Here is a 10,057-nt window from a genome sequence, read left to right as displayed (position 1 = left end):
TTTCTGCTCACCTATCTTCCCAGGACTTCAAGAGGTGCTTCTGCTGGTTTCAGTCTCTGGTCCCTGGGCTGGTGCCATGCTGGAGTTTTTCCTCTTCCCTGAGTCTACATGGTTGGAAGTGAAGGCAGGGCCAGGTGCTTGGGCTGGCCAAGGGAGAGGGGCAGCACATCTGGCTCCTCGGCGGCAATTCAATGGCAGATCCCTCAGTCCCTCTCGGAGGGAAGGGCCTGCCACCAAATTGCCACCTAAGAATGAAGAAGTGTTGCCTATCGCAGCTTTTTCTTTTTTTTTGCCGATGCTTGGGGCAGCAAAAATGTTGGAGCTGGCCCTGGGTGAGGGGAAGGCCTAGTTCCCTCAGAATGGGGCCTTCCTTGCATCATTTTGGGTCCTGAGGAATCATGGGGTAAAAAGGAGTAGCCCCAGCTGGATCAGATGTTATCTCCCTCTCTACTCCTCCTAAAGCTATGCCAAAGGAAAAACACAGTGAAGACTAGGTACTATGAGATCAAACCCAGAGTGGGATATAAGGCTGACATTGGTGAGTTTACCTTTTGATACAATTAAAATGCCTTGTCTTTACTATGTTTTTATCTGAGGGTAACTTACATGCATTAGATACCGTGAGGTAAAAAAATGTAGTGGTTTTTCAGCAGTAAAGACAAGCCCATGTTTTTGCTATCTGTAACACAGGGATAATAATGCTTTTCTAAATTAGCCTCACAATATCCATGTGAGGTAATCACTGTAAAGCAGATTGAGATTCTTGAGTAAAAGGTACTATAGAAATACAAATTAATTAATTATTATTATTGCAGATATTTCTAGGGCATTTCTCACTGTAGAATTTGTACAAAACTTTACACTGTTTTATTTAGTGAAAATATTTCCTAAGAAATACTCTGTCTCCGCATAGCAACCAAGCCCAGTACATTGAAAAAACAGAAATAGGGAAATACTGGTCATTTCCACAGGAGATTAATTTCAAAGGAGGATTCCAATGCCTACAGTTTGTAAGTTGGTTGAACAAAAAATTGCATCTTACATAAAGATCTAAGGGTATGGCTACACTGCAAAGAAAAGCTTGAGACACTGAATCTCAGAGCCCAGTTCAATTGTCTCAGGCTTGACGGGCTCAGGGGCAAAAAATAGCAGTGTAGATATTCACACATGGGCTGCAGCGCAGACTCTCAGGCCCTCTCCCCTTGCTGCTTTTCAGAGCCTGAGCTCTAGCCACAGCAGGAATATCTACATTACTATTTTTAGTCCCACAGCACAAGACTGAGTCCATTGACCTGGCTCTGAGACTCAGCACTGTGGTTTTTCTTTGCAGTATAGACTTACTTTCTAAGTTGCTAGACTTGGGTTTAGATGGATTTCTGGTGGTCAGAGCTAACGTGGGGTCCTGAAAAGCCTGTTTCTAGAGGTCCTCCTTTTTTAGAGGAACTATAAATGCAGAGGACAACTTCCATTTTAATTATTTTTATTTTGAAAGTACTTTGGTAGCTTTTTCCTGCAAACATGTCCTTGAAAAAAGGGACAGAACACTAGCTGTGAAAATTGAGAAAATACATCAGTTGAGTTTGGAAAGGGGTGTCAAAAAAATATTTTGCAGGCCTGCCCAAAAATGTGGAGTGAATTCCAGAGCCAAGAATGGCCAACTGGGACTTTCGTGCCACAGACTCATGCAGTAAAACCTGTAGGATAGACAATATATAAATGTTGTGATTGGATAAAAATGGGGCTCTCTAAATTAAAAAAAAACAAACCAAATCCATCAAACCACAGAACTTTGAATTGCACATGAAAGTGACTTGCTAGTCAGTATGAAACACAAGTATAATATTTTCTCATTCATCTCTGTTGCACAAGATACAGGCAATAACATTATGCAGTGACTGAAGTTTCCAAGTGGCCTTCAAGGGGTAGGGTGAAATAGCACTTACTACATTTGTCAGCCTTGAAGTGACAACAGCATGGGTAACTATAGCAAACTCCACTTCTGAGAGAGATTGCAGTTTAATGGCCAGCTGAAGATAAGAGAAGGTGTATCAGACCATTGTTGCTATCTGGGAACAGAGCTGTATCCAGTAAGATTGGAACCACTTTAGCAATTGATAGATGGATGCCCTCAATTTAGTTTTTAGCTTTACTAACTAGCAGAGACTCAAAGTATTTCCTCTGTCCACAAGCATTTTATTCTTATATCTGGCAAGTGCTTTTGAAGTGGCGAAACAGTTCTATCTGTAAATGAAGAAAAGGAGACATAGATCTGAATATCATAAGACTATTGGTGGTGACGCTGATCTATGATATCTCATAATCTCCCACAGTGGCTTCATGTATATGAACATAAGGAGTAATGAGACTGATTCATGTGGACTAGAGAACCCTAGGAGAAGAAGAACAGTTGTCCAACACAGCCCTCCTTGGTCTTTGGAAAGAATGAGCAAAGCCTATGTAAAGTACTTCTGTCTGTCCCATTAAAGTATTGAACGTGACTGATAGATCTAATAGCACCAGTGTGGACATCTGACCTCTGCTCATTCTCTTTACGAGATGATTAACCACTGGGAGTAATGGTTTTGTTACCATATCCAGGAGTGAAGCCCAAATAATTTTGGGCCTTAAAAAAGGGAGAATATTGAGTGTTACTGTAGTTCAGGAGTGGGCAAACTTTTTGGCTTGAGGGCCACATCAGGATGGAAAACTGTATGGAGGACCGGGTAGGGAAGGCTGTGCCCCCCAAACAGCCTGGCCCTGCCCCCTATCTGCCCCCTCCCACTTCCCACCCCCTGACTGCCCCCTCAGACCTCCCAACCCATCCAACCCCCCCTGTTCCTTGTTCTCTGACCACCCCCTCCCAGGACTCCTGCCCCAAACTGCCCCCCCGGGACCCCACCCCCTATGCAACCCGCTGCTCCCTGTCCCCTGACTCCACCCGACCCTATCCACACCCCTGCCCCCTGCTAGGCCCCCTGGGACTCCCATGCCCTATCCAACCTCCCCCCCATTCCCCGACCCCTGACTGCCCTGTCCCAGAACCTTCTCCCGATCCAACTGTTCCCTGTCCCCTGAGTGCCCCCCGGAACTCCCTACAAATGTTTGCCGCCGCCCACGTGCCACCACCGCCCCCGTACCATGCCACTTAGAGCGGCAGGAGCTTGCTGCCCACGAGGTGCACTGAGGCTGCAGGGGAGGAGAGGCAGCGGGGGAGGGACCGGGGGCTACCCTTCCCAGCCAGGAGCTCACGGGCAGGGTAGGATGGTCCCGCAGGCCGTAGTTTCCCCACCTCTGCTGTAGTTGCGCTGCTACTGTCTTCTCAGTGGTCTTCACTAGAAAAGGGAGGTAAGAGACTGTGAAGTAATTTGCAAGGTTGTTAATATCAAATAATGTCAAATGTGTATTAATCAGGGACTAGATCATAGCAATTGTTCATGTTGATGGCAGTTTGTTTCCTTCATGGAAGCATTAACTATCCCTATCAATATAAAAGACATAGGTAGTCTCCTTGGTTTTCATTATCTAAGAGGTGCCGGGATCTATTTTGAAGTTTCATAAGCGGATCTCTCCGTACATTCAGAATCTGAAATTCAAAGAAGATACTAGATAATTAATTGTTCTGAACATGAATGAGGACAGCGTAGCCAATAATAAAAGATATTAAGATATAGAGGTGAAATTTAAGAATTAATATTGTAACACCAGGCCTGTAAGAAACTCAGCCATATAAGGCCTTAAGCCTGAAATAAGTTGGCATGGCTAGGTAACCAAAAGATAATCCTGAAGCAGTTAAGTGTAAAATTACAGTACAAGATGTGCTGATATTCTGGAAGCTATGCTGCATTAGACTGGAAAATATGCCACAACATACCAGTTAATATCACAAGGTCCCCAATAGTAACATTTTGGCGGATTCTGTAATAACCTCAAGTTGCTGTGGTAACTCATTGACGTAGATATTAATGAGAATGAGGGGAACTAAAGGGTTAATCAGTGAGAGTTGCAGCACCCCTAAATTAGTGAGGTATGGAAGTATGGATAAGGAAAAATGGGTTGAAACGCTTATGCATATGTATGAGCCTTAGCAGGCATAAGCATAACTAAGGATAAAAAGGTGTTGCCTGGCCTGGTTGTCAAGGGGAGAGGGAGAAACACACTAGGAGATCCCAGGATGACAAACGTTGGCGGTGATGATGATGAAGATGATGACTGACACCCAAGGTCCCCCACAGGAGATGTGAATGATGCAATTAATAGGTAAATACTATGCATTTATCTCTCTATCTGCTATTGTATTTCAGGACTTGTGGGATTGTTTATCTGTTTAGTGGATTTGTTAATAAAGGGACTAGTAGTAAATTGTAATTGTTTCTTGTGTGCTTGAAGGGTGTCTTAGTCTCACGATACAGATAATATTCCTAATGCTGTAACCCTCAGGAGATGAACCTTTATTGATTACTGTGGTCTAAAAGATTGATCAGTAATCAATTTCATCAATTATTAATCAATCAATCACCAATCCCTCAGTAAAACTACAACAGAGAAATAATGCATGGACAGAAAATAAGAAAATGAAATCAAACTGGGCAAAAGTATAAGCCCATACAACTGAGGAAAATTGTTTGAAACAGGCATATTCTGTGGAAGGAAGGAACCTGAAAAGCAGTGATTCTAAAAGACACATAAGAGTTATAGGTTTCAGAATAGCAGCCATGTTAGTCTGTATTCGCAAAAAGAACAGGAGTACTTGTGGCACCTTAGAGACTAACAAATTTATTTGAGTATAAGCTTTTGTGGGTTACAGCCCACTTCATCGGATGCATGCAGTCGAAAATACAGTAGGAAGATATATATATATATACACAGAGAACATGAAACAATGGGTGTTACTATACACACTCTAACAAGAATCATCAGTTAAGTGTTAGAGTGTGTATGGTAACACCCATTGTTTCATATTCTCTGTGTATATATATATCTTCCTACTGTATTTTCCACTGCATGCATCTGATGAAGTGGGCAGTAGGCCATGAAAGCTTATGCTCAAATAAATTTGTTAGTCTCTAAGGTGCCACAAGTACTCCTGCTCTTTTTAAGAGTTATAGCAGAGAGTAAAGTAGACATAAGGTTGTTATGGGATATGGCAGTAAAACTGGCCAACGCAATTCTGGTCTGCATATAAAGCTGCATCTCATTAGGTGGGTTACTGTAGGACTCTGGTAGGACCATACCTGAAATATAGAAGTACGTTCTGGGCATGTCATTACCAGAAATATATTTGCAAATTGGAGAGCGTTCATAGAAGAGTGACAAAAATAGATACAAGGGTTGAGAGATTAGCATACAAGGAAAAAGTAAAATATTTAAATATGTATAATTTGGCTAAATGATAAGATATTTGAACAATGCAAATACCAAGGAAAGAAAGGAATTTGGAATGGTTTTCTTTTGATATTTTCCAACATGAGGAACTGAAACATGATAAGGTTAGCTCTTGTGAGGCTTTGATCCCAGAAATGGCTCCCTGAGACATTAAGAAACCTGTGAAAATATTAACACAAATGCAAACACTAGGGTATTTGACTTCATCCAAATACTGCTGTCTTTAACTTTGTCTTCTTTGCAATATTTTTCTTTTTTATTTATCTATATTAATAAAATGATAAGCACTCATACCAAGCTCTGGGTGCCTGTATGTAGTTTAAAATTCATAACAATATTTAATTAATATACAAAAATGTACATCAGCTGGTCATCACTCTGAGTTACAAATACAGTACCTTCTAATTAACATAATACTAATACAGTCTTTTCCAACATTCAACCTGCCCTTTTTCCAAGTCCCCAAGAAAAAAGATGTACTTTGCAGAATGTTCAAAAGGTTCAGCTTTGTGAAGACAGTGCATTCCAGAGTTGAAGGGTCCATGCCATACCAACAACTCCTTCTCTTACATCAGAAAAGTTCCAGCCCAAGTGGATGTCAGCCACTGTAGCAGCATGGAAGTGGGAGAGAGGCGTCATTCAGATAAGTTAGACCTATTTAGGTCTTTAAGGTATAAACACCTTGAATTCTACTCAGAAGCACACATGCAGATCACAGAACACGAGTGTTATGTGTTCTCAGTATGAAGCTTTGCTTAAAATGCAGGCTGGCATGTCCTACACTAGCTTTAGATTCTGAGTGGTCTGATTTAACTCCAAGTAGAAAACATTATAGTAGTCAGGACTCAAGGTGAAAAAAAGGATGGATATAGCAAGGTCCACGTCCAAAGTAAAAGATCATACTCCTTTGTCCAAGCACAAATGAAAAAAAATACTCTTAAACTCAACTGCTATCTGAGCATCCAGTAGTAGCCATGGCTCTAACAAGACCATAAAACCCTGATTCAGCAAGGTACTTAAGTGTATGCCTAACTTTAAGCACCTGAGGAATCCTGTCTAAGATAATAGGGGCATGTCTCCCTTGCAATTAAGCACCCGCAGCTGGCCCATGTCAGCCGATTCGGGTGCGATGAATCCTCCCCGGGGTGCCACCTGAAATTGGGGTACCACTGAGCCCCCTGACCCACCAGCTTGGGCTCCCTCTCACACTGCACTGCTGTGCCAAGCTGCAAAGCCCTCCACCTTGCACTTTCACCAGCATTCACACAGGTAGGGACACACCCAGCTGTAGTTACTCGCAGGCTTTCTAAGTACCAGCTTCCCAGCCTGGGACCACAGAGCAGAACCGTCCTGCCCTGGTAAAAATCAGGGCAGTATATGGGTTTAATACCCAATCCACTTCTCCCTCAATGTGAAAAGAACAATGCACACTTTTGCAAACCAAGCAGAGATTTTCCCCAAGCACTCCAGTCAGGGCCGGCTCCAGGCACCAGCATTCCAAGCTGGTGCTTGGGGCGGCAGTCTGCAAGAAGCAGCAGTCCCTGTTATTTTGCCCCCAAGCAGCACGCCGAAATGCCACTGTGGACGGAGGGCAGGGGACAGTCCATGCACGGTTAGGGCGGCAGGCGCGTTTCCACGGTGAAGGCAATTTGGTGGCAGCTTCTATGTTTAGCTGTTTGGGGCAGCTTCAGCTAAACATAGAAGCTGCCGCCGCCGCGGAAATGCGCCTGCCGCCCTAAAGGCACATGGACTGCCCCCACTGCGGTGGCAATTTGGTGCGCTGCTTGGGGCAGCGAAAACTGTAGAGCTGGCCCTGACTCCAGTCAAAGCTCACTGGTTTAGATTAAAACAAAAACAAATTTATTAACTACAGAAGATATATTTTAAGTGATCACACGTGAAAGCAAACAGATCACAGCAGATTGCCTAGCAAATAAACAAAAAACACAAACTAAACTTAATATACTAAATAGATTGGTTATGAATAGCATATCCTCTCTCTAACTGATGGTACAGGCAGACTTATAGATTCTTAAGGTACAAGCTGCACTTGCTTTGCATCTTGGAATCCACAGGTGTTTCATAAACAGGCTAGAAATCCCTTTAGCCTGGGTCCAACACTTCCCCCAGTTCAGTCTTTGGGCTTGGCTACACTGACGCTTTACAGCGGTGCAACTTTCTCGCTCAGGGGTGTGAAAAAAACACCCCCCTGAGCGCTGCAAGATACAGCAGTGTAAAGCGCCAATGTAAACAGTGCCGCAGTGCTGTGAGTGCGGCTCCCAGCCGTGGCAGTGCTTTGAAATTTCAAGTGTAGCCATACCCTTTGTTCCTCAGATGTTTCCAGGAGTCTTCTTGTGTGGGGAGTGAAGAACCACAGAGGATGTAACTCCCTGCTTCATATAGCTTTACCATATGGCGGGAACCTTTTGTTTCAAAACTTGATTCCCAGTTCAGTTTGTGGAAAAATATTGACATCCCAAGATTGAGTCCAACATCATGTGGCCTGGTCACATGTCCTTGTAAGGTCATAGCAGCCATTAGTTACAGGCTATCTGTAGCATTCTCAGGAAGGCTCAACAGGTGGGAGATAAGCTTCTCCTAAGGCCTGTTGTTTTCCCTAATGGCTCATTTCCCTGAATAGGCCCTTCCCAACCAGCTATCTAGACTGGAAGCATCTTGTCTAGTGGGCATTACTCAGGTGTAATTATATTTGAAATACAGATACTTAGTCAATATTCATAACTTCCCATACAAAAATTATATATGCATACAAATAGGATAATCATATTCAAATCATATCTTTTCCAATGACACCTCGCATGACTTATGTTGCAAAAATAAATAATAATTATGCTATAATCACATCATCAGAATATCACTATGAAGAATATAGGGTGCAGTGTCACATGGGGCTCATGGGGCTCAGACTGTATGACTACAAGCTCTGCACACTTCATCTTAGTGGGGAACTAAGTCCTTTGCTATGCGTACAACCTCTCTGTCCTTTGCTATAAAACTACTAAGCCTTTCAAATTTACAATCACCTCCTGCTTTAGCAGTTGAGCTTGTAAATTTCTGTAACCAAGTAACTGGGCAGTTATTACATCTGTCATTATGAGTCTGATCCAATGAGCACCTGTCCGTTTACTTCCATGGAAATTGGATCCAGGCCTAAGTGCACAGATAACAATTTTATTTCAGAGGCAAGAATTGCTGGCTCAGTAAGGTATCACATAACCTAGTGATTCTCTAGCCTTTTTGAATATTTCATTATATATGGTTGACAAATGACTCCCTTTTTATATTTTTATGCTATTTTCTTTTTGAGCCATAGTTTTTAGTGTGTCAGCTTGGATTTATTTAAAAGGAGCCTAAGGGACTTAGACATCCATTGCACAATGAACTGCAAGAATTAGTTTCCTAACTCCCATAGGCTCATTTGAAAATCCCATCCTGTATTTGTACCACATACTACATTTTTCTGTTACTTCTGGCTGATTATGAAACAAATAATACTTTAAAATATAGGGTAAGTGCTTATACAGCCACCAATATCATAGTAAGTTGACAAAATAAAAAGTCTCATTCATCTTTTCACTATATATATTTTCCTATTGGAGCTCAAGGAATTGTTAATGGAGTCTTTGTCATCTCAAGTCCTGATCCCGCAAACATTTATGCACATGCTTAACTTTATGTACCTGAGTAGTCCCATCGAATTCAATGGGACTAGTCACCTGTATAAAATTAAGCACTGTCAGACTGTTCAGGACTGGGGCCTATGTTGCGAGTTTGAACTGGTCCATATCAGTAGTAATAGAACATTTGTACCGTCTAATGTCAGTTTAATGACCTATTCAAATGAGTTGGTGGGATCAGTCCAGTCTGCAGACCACACTGTCACAATTAACGTCTCTGTTGGCAGTCTCAGTGGAGAAGGTGAACACCAAGCTAGCTTTTGCACCTAAATCTGGGGTTTCCAGGTCGGGGATTCCAGATCAAGGTTGCAGCATATTGATGCTACTATTTGAGTTGTGCCTGTTCAGAAACTAACATACAAATACCTAAAGAATATTTTGTGTGCATAATTTTTTGTATAGAATGATATGCAGTAGCTTATACATTATATAGTTTCATCTTCATTTTTATTTTTTGTTTTAAAGAATCTGAATAAAATCTTTAATACCAACTGTTACCTTTATACAAGTTCTATGCTTAATTACCCCTGTGCAGTCCCCTTGGAGTCAGTGGGATGGTATTGATAGCTGAGGGTAGAATTTGATTCAAGAGACCCAACTGAGACTTCACTGTATTGTTACATTTCCAAATGTCCAGCTTACTATTCAGAGCCTCTTTTGACTTCTCACATGTAAATGAAAAATTAATATTTTGAATTCTATTTCTACAGATACAGCATTATTATTATGCAACTAATTTGGAGTTAAAAGATGGGAGACTCCCGGTTCTCTCAATTTCTTATCTCTAGAACTTGGACTGTCTAACTGTAATAAGAGTAATCAAGAAGCCCAAAATTGGTCTGAAATAAGAAATACAAATGCCAGAAAGGAAAGATAAAACATGACTGTTAGCTTATATCACACAGCCCTGTCTTAGAATAAGGATGCTAGAATTGGTTGTTTTCATAGTCCCTTCTCCTTGGTATTTATTAATTGGT

Source organism: Gopherus evgoodei, chromosome 4 (genome assembly GCF_007399415.2).
Source record: "Gopherus evgoodei ecotype Sinaloan lineage chromosome 4, rGopEvg1_v1.p, whole genome shotgun sequence".
NCBI lineage: Eukaryota > Metazoa > Chordata > Testudines > Testudinidae > Gopherus > Gopherus evgoodei.
This window is presented reverse-complemented; position numbering follows the sequence as displayed.